The 18,998-nt window shown below is 41.6% G+C and overlaps 1 pseudogene; it reads left to right on the top strand.

The window, feature by feature from the left end:
• Window positions 1-17,834: 17,834 nt before the first annotated feature.
• LOC132364031 (olfactory receptor 1361-like) lies at window positions 17,835-18,775 on the top strand (annotated as a pseudogene).
• The last annotated feature ends 223 nt before the right edge of the window (window positions 18,776-18,998 follow it).

Genomic DNA, 18,998 nt, shown 5'->3' with positions numbered 1-18,998 from the left:
CAGAACTCTCCTACATTACTTGCGGGAATGCAAAATGGTACGGAAAAGAGTTTGACAGCTTCTTATAAACTTACACTTACCATATAACCCAGCAATCTTACTCCTAGGTATTTACCCTGGAGAAATGAATACCTGTGTACATGAATATTCAGAGCAGCTTTATTTGTAATAGCCAAACGCTGGAAACAACTTAAATGCCCTTAAAATGGTGAATCTGTACAAACAGCAGTTCATCCATACAATGGAATACTACTCAGTACTAAGAAGGAACGGACTATTGATAACATATGACAGCCTGGAAGGTTTTCTAGGGTATTTGCTGAGTAAAAGAAACCAATCTCAAAAGGTCGCATGCCGTATAATATTATTTACATAACATTCTCGGAATGACAGAATTGTGGGGGTTATGATTGTCAGATTATGGTTGCCAAGAGTTAAGAAAGGGTGGGAGTGTTGACTACAAAGGGGCAGCATGAGGGAGTTTCTCTGCATGATGGAACTGTTCTGTATCCTGACTGTGGTGTGGTTACATGAATCTACACAAGTGACAAAATTTCACAGAGTGTTTCAAAGCAATTGAGTGAATATTATAATTGGTGAACTCCAAATAAGGTTTTTAGTTAATAGTGTCGATGTTAATGTCCTGGTTTTTATAATTGTCTGTAATCACGTAACTACACATAATATTTACATATAAATACATAATGCATAATTATATTTAAATACATTATATGGAAATATATATAATCATATAATTGTAAGAAATTTTTATTGGGGGAAGCTGAGTGAAGGATACACTGGACCTCTCTGTATTATGCTTTCCACTTCATGTGGGTCTAAAATTATTTCAAAATAAAAAGGTTTTAAAAAATAAAAATAGGGCTTCCCTGGTGGCACAGTGGTTAAGAATCTGCCTGCCAATGCAGGGGACACGGGTTTGATCCCTTGTCCGGGAAGACCCCACATGCCACGGAGCAATTAAGCCCTTGCGCCACAACTACTAAGCCTGTGCTCTAGAGCCCGCAAGCCGCAGCTACTGAGCCTGCGCACCACAACTTCTGAAGCCCGTGCACCTAGAGCCTGTGCTCCTCAAAAAGAGAAGCCACGTCAATGAGAAGCCTGAGCACCGCAACAAAGAGTAGCCACCGCTCGCCCCAACTAGAGAAAGCCCACACGCAGCAACGAAGACCCAATGCAGCCAAAATAAATAAATAAATATTTTTAAAAATAATATGAACTTTACTAACATTCTCTGTTTTGCTAGAGTGACTCTAAGCTTTCAGCTGATTTTGGTATGCATAACGCAGTTTCCATGTGCCAAGATTGGTAGACCTACAGGTTGTATTATCTATGTTTCTCTCAATCAGTCATCAAAAATAACTCCTGTGACATAAAAGACCACAGGTTGACCCTAATGCCAATCAAAAAATGTTGGTGGAGACACATTGACCCCTAAAATGTCTATCCTCTATGTTAGACAAAGAAATCAGTTGTGATTAGAAATAGTCAAACATTCTTCAACTGTCAAAAAGCATATTTGTGATAAGGATTTCTATCCATGACCCTTAATCATGAACTCTTGCCTCAGGGTAACTTGAAGTATTAGCTACTATTAGTGTTACTGTTAGGGTGGTTTGGAAACAACCAAAAGTTTATTTCATCCTAATAGCTTCTCCTTTTAACTTACATTTGGGAGACATGTTTTATGTTGATAATGCTACTACCATGGTGCGATATTTAGCTTTTAAATAAATTATGTATAGTGGGGGTATGTGCTCAAATATATTTTACCAATAGATATGCAAGTTCCAAAATATTTGGAACATAAAAGATGCTCAAAATGATTATCCATCATGGAAATGCAAGTCAAAACCACAGTGAGATACCACTTCACCCCCATTAAGATGGCCATAATAAAAAAGACAGATGACAAGTGTTAGTGAGAATATGGAGAAATTGGTACCCTTGTGCACAGCCGGTGGAAATGGAAATTGGTACAGCCACTGTGGCAAACAGAATTAAAAATAGAATTAACATATGACCCAGCAATTCTACTTCTGCGTATATATACCCAAAGGAAGTGAAAGCAGGGTCTTGAAGAGATATTTGTACACCCATGTTCATAGCAGCATTATTTTTTTTTTAAATGGGGTGTAGTTTTTTGCAATGTTGTGTTAGTTTCTACTGTACAGCAAAGTCGTGTTTCCTGTGCTATAGAGCAGGTTCTCATTAGTTATCCATTTTATACATATTGGTTAGTGTATATATGTCAATCCCAATCTCCCAATTCATCCCACCCCCTTTTCCCCCCTTGGTGTCCATACGTTTGTTCTCTACGTCTGTCTCTATTTCATAGCAGCATTATTTACAATAGCTAAAATGTGGAAGAAATTGCTACCTGACCCAGCAGTCCTGGTCCTAGGAACGTACCCAAAAGAACTGAAAACAGGGGCTCCGACAGATACTTGTAAGCCAATGTTCATAGCAGCACAATTCACAGTAGCCCAAAGGTGGAAACCGTTCCCGGTGAACTTAAGGTTCTTTCTTCATCGCCAAAGAATTCGGAGACAAAGCAGAAAGGTAAAGAAGTTAAGTGAGAGTTTATTTAAGCAAGGATTTGCTCTCAGAGGGAGAACGGGCAGACAGGTGAGGAGCTGGGTTTCTTTGGCAAGCCAGTTATAAGGGGCATACAAATGAAGGGACAGAATATTTACTGGGGAAGGAGAAGTTTGGGGGTCGTATTCCCTGATTTTCATCCCAACTCCATCTTCCCGAGGGGAGGAGGGATTTTTGTCCCTTATTTAGCTTAGATCAGAAGTGTTGTGGTGTTGGTGCAGGATGGGTATTTCTTATCCGCAGGGCTAATTTTATTGTAATGAGAGTATAATGAGCAAAAGGTTACATTTGGACGCAGGAGATTCCCTCTTTCCCCCTTTCTTTGTTTGCTACCCAGACACTTATCACCCAAAATGTGTGCTTTCCTGTCAGCCTGGTTGTTCCTGCTTTCCTTTGTCTGGATATGGATCCCCGATGTTTACAAGATATGTGATTTCCTGCCACCTGGCCCCTGCCCCCATTTCTCTGCTCATAACTAGCGAACTCTCTGCTGTAACAAAACTACCCAACATCCATCAATGGGTGAATGGATAAACAAAGTGTGGTCCATTCATACAATGGAATACTACTCAGCCATAAAAAGGAATGAAGGGAACCTTCAAGATGGTGGAGGAGTAAGACATGGAGATCACCTTCCTCCCCACAAATACATCAAAAATACATCTACACGTGGAACACCTCCTACAGAACACCTACTGAATGCTGGCAGAAGACGTCAGACCTCCCAAAAGGCAAGAAACTCCCCACGTACCTGGCTAGGGCAAAAGAAAAAAGAAAAAACAGAGACAAAAGAATAGGGACGGGACCTTCACCAGTGGGAGGGAGCTGTGAAGGAGGAAAGGTTTCCACACACTAGGAAGCCCCTTTGCAGGCGGAGACTGCGGGTGGCGGAGGGGGAAGCTTCGGAACCATGGAGGAGAGCGCAGCAACAGGGGTGCGGAGGGCAAAGCAGAGAGATTCCCGCACAGAGGATCGGTGCCGACCAGCACTCACCAGCCCGAGAGGCTTGTCTGCTCACCTGCCAGGGCGGGCCAGGGCTGGGAGCTGAGGCTCGGGCTTTGGTCGGATTGCAGGGAGAGGACTGGGGTTGGCGGCGTGAACACAGCCTGAAGGGGGCTAGTGCACCACAGCTAGCCAGGAGGAGGGAGTCCGGGAAAAAGTCTGGAGCTGCCGAAGAGACAAGAGACTTTCTTGTGCTTCTTTGTTTCGGTCGTACTCGAGGAGAGGGGATTAAGAGCGCCGCCTAAACAGGCTCCAGAGACGGGCGGGAGCCGTGGCTATCAGCATGGGCCCCAGAGATGGGCATGGGACGCTAAGGCTGCTGCTGACACCACCATGAAGCCTGTGTACGAGCACAGGTCACTCTCCAGACCTCCCCTCCCAGGAGCCTGTGCAGCCCGCCACTGCCAGGGTCCTGTGATCCAGGGACAACTTCCCCGGGAGAACACATGGCGCGCCTCAGGCTGATGCAACGTCATGCCAGCCTCTGCTGCTGCAGCTCATACCGCATTCCAGTTATGACTACTGTATCCCTCCCAACCCCTGGCCTGAGTGGGCAAGAGTACCCTAATCAGCCGCTGCTTTAACCACCGCCTGTCTAGGTGGGGAACAGATGCCTGAGGGCAACCTACATGCAGAGGTGAAGTCAAATCCAAGGCTGAACCCCAGGAGTTGTGCAAACAAGGAAGAGAAAGGGAAATTTCTCTGTGCAGCCTCAGGAGCAGCGGATTAAATCCCCACAATAAACTTGATGTGCCTGCATCTGTGGAATACCTGAATAGACAACGAATCATCCCAAAATTGAGGCCGTGGACTTTGGGAGCAAATGCAGACTTGGGGTTTGCTATCTGTGAATGGCTTGTTTCTGATTTTTATGTTTATCTTTGTTTAGTTTTTAGTGCTTGTTATCATTGGTGGATTTGTTTATTCGTTTGGTTGCACTCTTTTTATTTTAATAATTTTTTAATATTTTAATTTTTTTTCTTTCTTTTTTACTCCCTTTTCTTCTGAGCCATGTGGCTGACAGGATCTTGGTGCTCCGGCCTGGTGTCAGACCTGAGTCTCTGAGGTGTGAGAGCCAAGTTCAGGACACTGGACCACCAGAGACCTCCTGGCCCCATGAAATATCAATTGGTGAGAGCTCTCCCAGAGATCTCCATCTCAATGTTAAGACCCAGTTCCACTCAACAGCCATCAAATTCCAGTGCTGGACACCCCATGCCAAACAACTAGCAAGACAGGAACACAACCCCACCCATTAGCAGAGAGGCTACCTAAAATCATACTAAGTTCACAGACACCCCAAAACACACCACCGGATGTGGCCCTGCACACCAGAAAGACAAGATCCAGCCTCATCCACCAGAACACAGGCACCAGTCACCTCCACCAGGAAGGCTCCACAACCCACTGAACAAGCCTCACCCACTGGGGGCAGAAACCCAAAACAACAGGAACTATGAAGGTGCAGCCTATGAAAAGGAGACCCCAAACACAGTAAGTTAAACAAAATGAGAAGACAGAGAAACATGCAGCACATGAAGGAGCAAGGTAAAAACCCACCAGACCAAACACATGAAGAGGAAATAGGCAGTCTACCTGAAAAAGAATTGAAAGTAATGATAGTAAAGATGATCCAAAATCTTGGATATAGAATAGAGAATATACAAGAAACATTTAACAAGGACCTAGAAGAACTAAAGGGCAAACAAACAATGATGAACAACACAATAAATGAAATTAAAAATTCTCTAGAAGGAATCAATAGCAGAATAACTGAGGCAGAAGAACGGATAAGTGACCTGGAAGATAAAATAGTGGAAATAACTACTGCAGAGCAAAATAAAGAAAAAAAATGAAAAGAACTGAGGACAGTCTCAGAGACCTCTGGGACAACATTAAACGCACCAACATTCGAATTACAGGGGTCCCGGAAGAAGAAGAGAAAAAGAAAGGATCTGAGAAAATATTTAAAGAGATTATAGTTGAAAACTTCCCTAACATGGGAAAGGAAAGAGTCAGTCAAGTCCAGGAAGTGCAGAGAGTCCCATACAGGATAAATCCAAGGAGAAACACACCAACACACATATTAATTAAGCTATCAAAAATTAAATACAAAGAAACAATATTAAAAGCAGCAAGGGAAAAGCAACAAATAACACACAAGGGAATCCCCATAAGGTTAACAGCTGATCTTTCAGCAGAAACTCTGCAAGCCAGAAGGGAGTGGCGGGACATATTTAAAGTGATGAAAGGGAAAAACCTACAAGCAAGATGACTCTACCCAGCAAGGATCTCATTCAGATTTGATGGAGAAATTAAAACCTTTACAGATAAGCAAAAGTTAAGAGAATTCAGCACCACCAAATCAGCTTTACAACAAATGCTAAAGGAACTTCTCTAGGCAGGAAGCACAAGAGAAGGAAAAGACCTACAAAAACAAACCCAAAACAATTAAGAAAATGGTAAGAGGAACATACATATCGATAATTACCTTAAATGCGAATGAATTAAATGCTCCAACCAAAAGACATAGACTGGCTGAATGAATACAAAAACAAGATCCGTACATGCTTTCTACAAGAGACCCACTTCAGACCTAGGGACACATACAGACTGAGAGGGGATAGAAAAAGATATTCCATGCAAATGGAAATCAAAAGAAAGCTGGAGTAGCAATACTCATATCAGATAAAATAGATTTTAAAATAAAGAATGTCACAAGAGACAAGGAAGGATGCTACAGAACGATCAAGGGATCAATCTAAGAAGAAGATATAACAATTATAACTATATATGCACCCAACATAGGAATACCTCAATACATAAGGCAAATGCTAACAGCTATAAAAGAGGAAATCAACAGTAACACAGTAATCACAATCAGGGGACTTTAACACCTAACACCCCACTTTCACCAATGGATGGATCATCCAAAATGAAAATAAATAAGGAAACACAAGCTTTAAATGACAGATTAGACAAGATGGACTTAGTTGATATTTATAGGACATTCCATCTAAAAACAACAGAATACACTGTCTTCTCAAGTGCTCATGGAACATTCTTGAGGCTAGATCATATCTTGGGTCACATATCAAGCCTTGGTAAATTTAAGAAAATTGAAATTGTAACAAGTAGCTTTTTGAAATTGTAACAAGTATCTTTTCTGTCCACAACGCTATGAGACTAGATATCAATTACAGGGGGAAAAAAACGGTAAAAAATACAAACACATGGAGGTTAAACGATATGCTATTAAATAACCAAGAGATCACTGAAGAAGTCAACAAGGAAATCAAAAAATACCTAGAAACAAATGACAATAAAACACGATGACCCAAAACCTATGGGATGCAGCAAAAGCAGCTCGAAGAAGGAAGTTTGTAGCAATACAATCCTACCTCAAGAAACAAGAAAAATCTCAAATAAACAACCTAAGCTTACACCTAAAACAATTAGAGAAAGAAGAACCAAAAAAACCCAAAGTTAGCAGAAGGAAACAAATCATAAAGATCAGATCAGAAATAAATGAAAAAGAAATGAAGGAAACAATAGCAAAGATCAATAAAACTAAAAGCTGCTTCTTTGAGAAAATAAACAAAATTAATAAACCATTAGCCAGACTCATCAAAAAAAAAAGGGAGAAGACTCAAATCAACAGTATTAGAAATGAAAAAGGAGAAGTTACAGCTGACACCACAGAAATACAAAGGATCATAAGATACTACTACAAGGAACTATATGCCAAGAAAATGGACAATCTGGAAGAAATGGACAAATTCTTAGAAAAGCACAACCTTCTGAGCCTGAACCAGGAAGAAATAGAAAATATAAACAGACCAATCACAAGCACTGAAATTGAGACTGTGATTTAAAATCTTCCAACAAACAAAAGCCCAGGACCAGATGGCTTCACAGGTGAATTCTATCAAACATTTAGAGAAGAGCTAATACCTATCCTTCTCAAACTCTTCCAAAATATAACAGAGGGAGGAACACTCCAAAACTCATTCTATGAGGCCATCATCACCCTGATACCAAAACCAGACAAAGATGCCACAAAAAAAGAAAACTACAGGCCAATAACACTGATGAACATGGATGTAAAAATCCTCAACAAAATACTAGCAAACAGAATCCAACAACACATTAAAAGGATCATACACCATGATCAAGTGGGGTTTATCCCAGGAATGCAAGGATTCTTCAATATACGCAAATCAATCAATGTGATAAACCATATTAACAAATTGAAGGAGAAAAACCATATGATCACCTCAATAGATGCAGAAAAAGCTTTCGACAAAATTCAACACCAATTTATGATAAAAACTCCCCAGAGAGTAGGCATAGAGGGTACCTACCTCAACATAGTAAAGGCCATATATGACAAACCCACAGCCAACATCGTTCTCAATGGTGAAAAACTGAAACCATTTCCTCTAAGATCAGGAACAAGACAAGGTTGCCCACTCTCACCACTATTATTCAACATAGTTTTGGAAGTTTTAGCCACAGCAATCAGAGAAGAAAAAGAAATAAAAGGAATCCAAATTGGAAAAGAAGAAGTAAAACTGTCACTGTTTGCAGATGACATGATACTATACATAGAGAATCCTAAAGATGCTATCAGAAAACTACTAGAGCTAATCAATGAATTTGGTAAAGTAGCAGGATACAAAATTAATGCACAGAACTCTCTTGCATTCCTATACACTAACGATGAAAAATCTGAAAGAGAAATTAAGGAAACACTCCCATTTACCATTGCAACAAAAAGAATAAAATACCTGGGAATAAACCTACATAAGGAGACAAAAGACCTGTATGCTGAAAACTATAAGACACTGATGAAAGAAATTAAAGATGAGGGCTTCCCTGGTGGCGCAGTGGTTGAGAATCTGCCTGCCAATGCAGGGGACATGGGTTTGAGCCCTGGTCTGGGAAGATCCCATATGCCACGGAGCGACTAGCCCTGTGAGCCACAATTGCTGAGCCTGTGCGTCTGGAGCCTGTGCTCCGCAGCAAGAGAGGCCACGATAGTGAGAGGCCTGCGCACCGCGATGAAGAGTGGCCCCCACTTGCCGCAATTAGAGAAAGCCCTCGCACAGAAACGAAGACCCAACACAGCCATAAATAAATAAAATAAAATTTAAAAAAAAAAAAAAAAAAAAAAAGAAATTAAAGATGAAACAAACAGATGGAGAGATATACCATGTTCTTGGATTGGAAGAATCAACATTGTGAAAATGACTGTACTACCCAAAGCAATCTACAGATTCAGTGCAATCCCTAACAAACTACCAATGTCATTTTTCAGAGAACTAGAACAAAAAATTTTACAATTTGTATGGAAACACAAAAGATCCCGAGTAGCCAAAGCAATCTTGAGAAAGAAAAATGGAGCTGGAGCAATCAGGCTCCCTGACTTCAGACTATACGTCAAAACTACAGCCATCAAGACAGTATGGTACTGGCACAAAAACAGAAACATAGATCAATGGAACAGGATAGAAAGCCCAGAGATAAACCCATGCACATATGGTCACCTTATCTTTGATAAAGGAGGCAAGAATATACAGTGGAGAAAAGACAGCCTCTTCAATACGTGGTTCTGGGAAAACTGGACAGCTACATGTAAAAGAATGAAATTAGAACACTCCCTAACACCATACACAAAAGTAAACTCAAAATGGATTAAAGACCTAATTGTAAGGCCAGACACTATCAAACTCTTAGAGGAAAACATAGGCAGAACACTCTATGACATAAATCACAGCAATATTGTTTTTGATCCACCTCCTAGGGAAATGGAAATAAAAACAAAAATAAACAAATGGGACCTAATGAAGCTTAAAAGCTTTTGCACAGCAAAGGAAACCATAAACAAGACGAAAAGACAACCCTCAGAATGGGAGAAAATATTTGCAAATGAAGCAACTGGCAAAAGATTAATCTCCAAAATATACAAGCAGCTCATGCATCTCCATATCAAAAAAATAAACAACCCAATCCAAAAATGGGCAGAAGACCTAAACAGACATTTCTCCAAAGAAAATATACAGATTGCCAACTCACACATGAAAGGATGCTCAACATCACTAATCATTAGAGAAATGCAAATCAAAACTACAATGAGGTATCACCTCACACTGGTCAGAATGGCCATCATCAAAAAATCTACAGACGATAAATGCTGGAGAGGGTCTGGAGAAAAGGGACCCCTCTTGCACTGTTGGTGGGAATGTAAGTTGATATAGCCACTATGGAGAACAGTATGGAGGTTCCTTAAAAACTAAACATAGAACTACCATACGACCCAGCAATCCCACTACTGGGCATATACCCTGAGAAAACCATAATTCAAAAAGAGACATGTACCACATTGTTCATTGCAGCACTATTTACAATAGCCAGGACATGGAAGTGTCCATTGACAGATGAATGGATAAAGAAAATGTGGCACATATATACAATGGAATATTACTCAGCCATAAAAAGAAAAGAAATTGAGTTATTTGTAGTGAGGTGGGTGGACCTAGAGTCTGTCATACAGAGTGAAGTAAGTCAGAAAGAGAAAAACAAATACTGTATGCTAACACATATATATGGAACCTAAAAAAAAAAAATTGTTCTGAAGAACCTAGGGGCAGGACAGGAATAAAGACGCAGACGTAGAGAATGGACTTGTGGACACGGGGAGGGGGAAGGGTACGCTGGGACGGAGTGAGAGAGTGGCATGGACATATATACACTACCAAATGTAAAATAGATAGCTAGTGGGAAGCAGCCGCATAGCACAGGGAGATCAGCTCGGTGCTTTGTGACCACCTAGAGGGGTGGGATAAGGAGGTTGTAAGGGAGATGCAAGAGGGAGGGGATATGGGAATATATGTATATGTATAGCTGATTCACTTTGTTATACAGCAGAAACACACCATTGTAAAGCAATTATACTCCAATAAAGATGTTAAAAAAAAAAAAAGGAATGAAGCATTGGCACATGCTACAATGTAGATGAACCTCAAAAACATTATGCTGAGTGAAGGAAGTCAGTCACAGAAGGTCACACATTGTATGATTCCTTTTATATGAAATGTCCAGAATAGATAAATTCATAGAGACGGATTCGAGGCTGGGGGACGGGAAATGGGGAGTGACTGCTAATGGGCATGATGTTTCCTTGTAGGAGGGTGAGAATGCTCTGGAACAAACAGAGGTGGCAGCTGCCCTACATTGTGAATGTGCTAAATGCCACTGAATTGTTCACTTTTAAATGGTTAATTTTATGTCATGTGAATCTCACCTCAATTAAGAAGTAATGTTTGCAAAACATTGCTCCCAGCAGTGGGGAGCCAGAGACACGATCCAGTGGTTAGGCAGGTTCCCCAGAGCTGGGGGAATTCCTCTGGGCCAGGCCCTGCAGAGAGGTCCCCCAAAGAGGCCCAGAGTCCCCATGACCCTGAGCTCAGGAGTAAAGGGAAAAGCCCAGAACAAGATGTGATCACCCTTCTCCCCAGAGAGACAAGTCAGCAGGGACAGAGTGTGGAGTGGAAAATTAGCTGGTGACCTAACAAGACATGAGGGACTGAGCCTGAGGTGCAAGGATGGAGGGGTAAATTGGGCTCTGCCAGGTCTCGTGCTCCCTTCTGTGGGGCCAAAGACCTCCCTCCACGTCGCACGCAGCCCAGGAAACTCTCCCAGCAAAAACTGTGTCACCTCCTGCCAAATATCTCCAAAGCCAGAAGGGCCACCTTCCATAGGTGAGTGGGGAGAGAGGGAAGCAGACAGGAGAAGAAAATAGCAAGCTGGGGTCTGCGCATCGCCAGCCAGGCCTGCTGTGTGACCTTGGGGAAGTGACTTTGCCTCTCTGAACCTCAGTTCATTTGTCTGTATAACGAGTACAAATAAAACAGGAAGCACCCTGTGTGTGCAAGCCCTGTTAAGAGGTTCCAGCTTCTGGGTCCTGCATGGCAGAATTTTAGGAGCTTTGGAACAAGAAAGACTGTGAGATACTGGGTAGTGGATTATTCTCTCCAAGACTCCTCATCCTATAAATGGAGGTAAGAGTGCCTATCTTAGAAGATTAAGTAAGAGGAAGCATGTAGAACGCCTTGTCATGGTGTCAGGTGCACAGGAAGCATGTAAGAAATGTTAGCTGTTAGTAGCAGGGCGATAGGGAGCCAATGCAGGATTTAAAGCAAAGGAAAGGTTGATCATTTCACCCTGGTGGCGGCCATCGCAGAGGTTGAACCAGAAGAGCAAGCCTGGAGCCAGAGAGACCAGAGAAGGGATGGGTTTGAAATCTCAGAGTGACAAGATGAGAATCTGGTAGGGTGCTGGGAAGGAGGGAAGGGGTAAGGAAGAAGAGAGGGGACAAGGTAAAACTATCAGGATGCAGCGAATGGGGCTGAAGGAGATTGGCTGCCACCAAATCTCTGGCCCAGGTGACCAGGCAATCAGCAGGGTCACTGCTAAGCTCAGGTACAGCAGAGGAACAGGATTGAGGGTAGACACCGAGCTAGGTTTGATAAAGGGTAGAACCAATCTGGGGGGGGCTCGGCAAAGATGAACACCCAAGAGGTGTATCTGTACCCTCAGGATGGAAGCTCGAGGGACACAGTGATCCTGACCAGAGAATGGGGTAGTATCCATCATTTACTTGCCCACCCATCCGGCCCTCTCTCTCCTAGTGAGTTCCTTGAGGATAGGTGGGGACCGATATGTGTGTGTGTGTGTGCGCGCGCACGCGTGCGTGCAATATTTCAGGCACGCAAAAAAGCACAGATCATAATTCAAGTTGGAGCACAGCTATATTCATCATTCAACTTAAGAAGTAAAATGTCAAGTACAACTCTCCACTCCCATGCCTTCGTTTTCCTCCGTCTCTCCCCATCCCCCGCCCCGAGATAACCAACATCCTACATCAAGTGTTTATCAATCCCATGCACATTTTTCGTCTTTACTACACAGGATGTGTCCACCAACAATATACTGTATAGGATTGTGCTGCATGTTTTTAAACTTTACATAAATGGCAATATTCTGGACACATAATTCTATGATTGTTTTCTCAAGCTTTTGAGATTCATCCAGGTTGGTACAAGCCATTCCACATTTGTTCCATTTCTGTGACTAGAAGCATCCACCAAATGGGAGCATCATATTTGATGGATGCGCCCCTATCGTGGATGGATGCTTCTCTGCAAATCTCCTTGAACATGCCTCACGGTGCACCTTCAAGAGAATTCCTCTGTGGTGGAATCGCTGGGTTGGGAGGGGGACTCTGTCATCATCTCAGAATTCCTGTCCACAGCTTGGGGAATGCCTCAGTGAAGATGCCCAAAAAGGGGTCAATGAATCAACAAGGAAGTGAGACAGGGAGTGTAGACTTCCTGGGCAGGGGAGGAGAGAAACAGGGCAGAAGGCAGAGGGACCCAGAGAGAAGGTTCCTCTCCAGGTCCAGAGAACACAAGTCATTAGAGGACAGAGGATTGAGCAGCCACTGTGTGCTGAGCTATAGGAGAGGGAAGGATTTGAGATGGGTCTTGAAAGCTGGAGCAAAGTCCTGAAGGAAGAACATTTGAGGCAGAGGAAACAGCAAGTGCAAAGGTCCTGAGGTAGAACCAATCTTGGACAAAGAGACCTGTGTGGCTGGGAGACAGTGATATAAATGGAGATGGGGGAGGTGAGCAGGATCTAGACTTTGCAGAATTCGACATTGTTTTCACTTTTTTTTTTTTTTAAGATTCCATATACAGTTAATACCATGCAGTATTTGTCTTTCCCTGTCTGGCTTATTTCACTTAGCATAAGGCCCTCAAGGTATATCCATGTTGTCGCAAATGGCAGGATTTCCTTCTTTCTCATGGTTGAATAATATTCATATATATATTATATGAATATTATATAAAACCACAGCTTCTTTATCCATTCATTTCATATATATAAAACCACACTTTCTTTATCCATTCTTCCATTGTTTCCATATCTCATCTATTGTAAACAACGCTGCAATGAACATGAGGATGCAGGTATCTCTTCAATGTCCCATTTTTATTTCCTTTGGGTATAAGGAAATAAAAGAAGTGGAATTGCCAGATCATATCGTAGTTCTATTTTTAATATTTGAGGAAACTCCGTTTGTTTTCCATAGCAGTTGCACCAGGATTTGGAATTTTACTCCAAATATTACTGGGAGGAAAGTACTATGTGAAGGACAAGATCTAATTTACTTTTGTAAAAGCTCCTCCTACCTGATTAATGGAAATATTATCATAGGGGCCAGAAGTAGAAATCAGAGCTATATGAATATCTGGGGAAAGAGTATTCTAAGCAGAGGGAACAGCAAGTGCAAAGGCCCTGAGGCAGGAGCATCTCTGGATTATTCAAGGACCATCAAAGAAACCAGAATGAGCACAGGAGATGAGATCAGAAATGAGAAGGGAGGGACAGATTTGAAGGTGATCGTCACTAGGTCTCTTGCAGCTTTAAAAAATAACGCTTTTCTGTTAATGTCGATAGCATTGTGCAAGGTGCTGAGTCCTCTCTTAGTTTCTACTAAAATAACAGAATTAAAATTAAAAGCAAAGTCCTAGCTCTCATAACCCTGTCTGAGATTTTTATATATTCAATACTTCTCTGTGCGATTAAGTCCTAGGAGTGGTTTAATTGTCCTATTTATTTGATCAGCTTAATTTTATTAATATTTGTTCCACAGAGCTTCAGGGATATACTTCGATCAACTTCTAGGATTCAATAAGTTTATCTTGTCCTCAAACAACAAGTTCATTTTCACAAGAGTTAGTAGAGGACCCCCTAAGAGTTTCCATCCCACACCTGGGATTGATATTTATTTTGTTGGTTTTCAAATGGCATATCATTTCTATAATTATCTCACATTTCTCTTTCATCGTTTTCTTTATTTGCAAGTGTTCAATACTTTTTATTTATTTTTTTCTGGAAAGCATAGATTTGTTTTCTTTTTTTTAATTTTTTATGTTATATTACAGTATAGTTGATTTACAATGTTGTGTTAATTTCAGGTGTACAGCAAAGTGATTCAGTTATACATACATCCATTCTTTTTCCGATTCTTTTCCCATGTACGTTATTACAAAGTATTGAGTCGAGTTCCCTGTGCTATACAGTAGGTCCTTGTTGATTATCTATTTTTTTAATTAATTTATCTTGGCTGTGCTGGGTCTTCATTGCGGTGTGTGGGCTCTAGAGTGCACTGGCTCAGTAGCTGCATCGCGTGGGCTTAGTTGGGTATGTGGGATCTTTGTTCGCTGATCGAACCCGGAGCCCCTGCATTGGGAGCTCGGAGTCTTAACCACTGGACCACCAGGGAAGTCCCGATTATTTTATATACAGTAGCGTGTATATGTTAACCCCAGTTTCCTAATTTATCCCTCCCCCTCCCCTTTGGTAACAATACTTTTTATATATCAAATTATTGTCAGCTTTAACAACTGAAACATTCCTTTCTTGTAAGACTGAATGAAGTATTGATATCCCTGTTAGGACTGCATTTATTAAATCCAAATCCTTAAAAAAAAAAAAAAGCACACACATAATTATATTCTAATGTTAACTCCTTTCTTGTAATTTTTATTGAGAAGAATTTACAAGACTTGACATGATTTTCAGGCTGCTCTTACAAGCTCCAGCCCCTCAGGTTGTCCATCTGGATCCAAATACTCTTCTTGTTTTCACTGTTTCAATCCCCAGCTTTTTAGATATGTTGGTTTATTCTCTCTGTGTTTATTGGATGCACGGTGGCACACAGAAAATTTTACAGAAAATGTTTAAAGGGTTTCATTTGAATTATATCTTTTTTGAATCACCCAGAGATAACTGAACAAAGAGACTTAAATGAAACCAAATTAAAATATCCAGGAAGTTTTGTAACTTTTGCCTGAAACCCCAAATTTACATTATATCTGTATAAAAGCCAAGAAGGTCTTCATGTGACTATATTTCATTGAGAAGACATTTCTAAAACACCATCTGATCATCTCAGACATCATTTGACCACGTTTCAGAGTCAGTAAATGTAATTCTGTTTTTTACTTTTTTCCAATTTTATTTCAAATGTTCTGAAATAAATCACAACCTCATGTGGTCAACAAACTTAAACTACCTTCACAGTCTTGAATTTCACTTTATAAATAAATTGCTGGGAAAAAAAAGTTAGTGACACTGATGAAACTTCATTGGTAATGGCTGAAATTTTACTGACCTGATGTAGTTTTCCAAAAAGGTATTTTCTCTTTCCAGTAAATGGGTTTTACCATAAGCAGGTGCATGAGTCAGAATGGCAATGTCATGCCTACATCAAAATTACATTTTTTGAAATTCTATTAATTATTTCATATCTGAAAAGTCTCAATTACTTTCAACCATACACTAGAGTGTTTTAATTAAAAGTCCTGTATTCCTTTCTAAATGCTTTCTGTCTGCTTTACCAACATATAATACTTTGACATAAATTTTTCCCATAACTTTCTGTTGTTCAGACACTTTTTAGTGTCTCACTGAATAATGATGTTTTTTTCATTTTTCCTCATTGACCATTACAAATTTTCTTTATTTGAGCCCAAAATGAACAAAACATGATTTCTATTCAGATGAAATATTTAAGTATGAGCACTTCCAACTTTAATGAACGGTTTTGAATAGCACTTGGACCCAATATTTATATCACCTGTTACCATAAACTACCCATATTTTTATTTAAAAAAATTGTTTTTCATTCCAAAATTATAAATTAAGTGTTACATTTTACAGTGAGTCTTACACAGTAGCAAAACTGTTCCAGGTTGCTCAACTTCTGCAAGTATCAGATGTTCCAGGACTGCTATCCACCGTGAATATCATTTCTTTTCTATTCTTCCACAAATACAGCAATATTTAAAGGGAACATTATCCAAGCTTTGTTGCCTTTTCATTCTGGATGCTTTCTTTTCGTGTTTATTGTAAACTTTTGATTTTATAATTATGAGAACATTGCACACTGACAACTTAGACAAAAACTGCAATGCACAAACAATAAAAAACCAAAGTAAATCTTAACTATTTAAAACCAGGACCAACCTCAAAATTTGAGGGTAATGATAAACTGGTACTTCTCCTATAGCACAGATAATTTTATAAGCACACAACCACACTGCTCACAGTGACAGTAGCCAAACTGACAAAAAGTTTTGCAAATGTTTCTCAGATGTTGTCCATGTATCAAAGCTCATTACAACATTCAACAACAGTAAACTTGAAAGTGTGTCTATATTATAATTTGTATTGTTAATTAATTTTACTATTCTTTGGATGTTCTTTAAGGGTATATTCCAGTCTCTGCCAAATCTTTCTAGATTTTAGCAATGGGACTAGTGTGCTGGTGCATACTGACTGTATACTAGCCTTGGATTAGCAATAGGAGGTCAAGGTTGCTCTTGATATGCAAGGACAGACAATGTTTTTGAGGAATATGAGATCTAATGGAGCAGAGAAAGCGGAGTTGTAGCAGGAGGGGTATTTGGGATAAAGAAGGGATTCCTTCAAAAATAGAAGATTTTTTGGAATCCTTGCATTTTAGTTTGAAATCTCCCCAAAGCATGTTCTGAGTCAAGAACTTGAGGGCAAATAGTTTATTTGGGAAATAATCCCAGGAGACCCAATGAGTGTTTGGAGAAAGGAGGTGTGGATAAGTAGGTACCCACTCTTGGCAACTGAGGGGTCATCTTTCTAGGGATCCTTGAGAGAACACAACCCAGAACTGCTTCACTCAGAAGCGATGAAGCCGGGGCGTTCACCCAACAAGGCCTGTCCCTCACTGGCCAAAAGTCACTCTTTGGGTGCCAACCCCCAGCACTTGCATGTTACCCTGTGTGCAGGCTGAGCCTGCTCTGGTGACCAGATGAAGCCTTGGGGCATAGAGATGCACATGATGGAGGTGAGAAATGGTCAGTGTGCTTGGGAGCTCTCCACCAAGCTCCAGGTGACATCCTGCAGGTGGGCTGTGGGGAGTGAATGGTGTGTTCACTGATGGAAATGATGCAGTAAATGGTGGGGGAGGGTCCTATTGCAGGAGGGAGTGGGAAGAACTGATGGATGGCTGAACTAGCAAGAGGGGATGAGATCCAGGGTGCAAAGGAGAGGCTGGCCTTGGCCAGGACCCTGGACAGCTCCTCCGTGTCATTTCTGATTGATTCAGGATGGCCTTTGAAGGGGCAAATCTCACCCTGGTCTCTGAGTTCCTGTTCCTGGGCTTCTCGGAGGACCCCAAGCAACGGCAGCTGCTGTTAGTACTCTTCCCGAGCATGTACCTGGTCACAGAACTGGGGAACCTGCTCATTACCCTGGCCATCGCCATCGACGTCCAGCTCCCATGTACTTCTTCTTGGCCAACCTGGACTTTGTGGACATTTGCTTCACCTCCACCACCATCTGCAAGATGTTGGCCAATCACGTGTCAGGACACAAAGGGATTCCTTAGGCTGGCTGCCTGACCCAGATGTTCTTCTTCATGTGGTTCGCCGACATCAGCAGCTTCCTGCTGACCGCCATGACCTACGACCGCCATGTGGCCATCTGTCACCCTCTGCACTATGCCACGTCTGTGATACCACAGCTCTGTAGCCTCCTGGTGGCAGCATCCTGTACTGCAACCTTTGGGAATGCCTTGACCCACACGATATTCCTGACCCGCCTCTCATTCTGCACCCACAACCAGGTCCCCCATTTCTTCTGTGACCTCAGCCCTCTGCTGAAGCTCGCATGCTCTGACACCTTTCTCAACAATGAAATGGTGTACACCGTGGGCGCCCTGCCCATCATCACCCCCTTTGTGGGCATCTTGGTGTCCTACACGCACATCTTTGCTGCTGCGTTGAGGATCCCATCCACCAGAGGCAAGCGGAAGGCCTTCTCCACCTGTGGCTCTCATCTCTCTGTGGTGTCCCTGTTCTACGGCACACTCATCAGGGTTTATTTCAGCCCCATGTCCTCCCACACGGCCCAGAAGGACACAACCGCTGCAGTGGTGTACACCGTGGTCACTCCCATGCTGAACCCTTTCATCTACAGTCTACGCAACAACGACATGAAGGGCGCCTTGGGGGCCCTCATCAGCAGGAGGCCAGTTTTTATTCGGTGACCACAGCATTGGAATGTCTGTCCAAATACAGTGCCCATCTGTTCTGAACTTCCGGGCACAGTCCCAGTCTTAGATAGTTCCTTCATATCACTCTTGGTTCATTTGTTTATTACCTCATCCTTCCAACAGATATTTATTGAACATCTGTCACATTTTACTATTTACTCTTTACTATTTACAGTCTTTCAAGAGTCTGGCAGGGGACAAACAAAATCCCTGATCT

Source organism: Balaenoptera ricei, chromosome 3 (genome assembly GCF_028023285.1).
Source record: "Balaenoptera ricei isolate mBalRic1 chromosome 3, mBalRic1.hap2, whole genome shotgun sequence".
NCBI classification, from domain to species: domain Eukaryota; kingdom Metazoa; phylum Chordata; class Mammalia; order Artiodactyla; family Balaenopteridae; genus Balaenoptera; species Balaenoptera ricei.
Note: the sequence above shows the minus strand (reverse complement) of the source record. Positions and strands in the feature narration are given on the sequence as shown.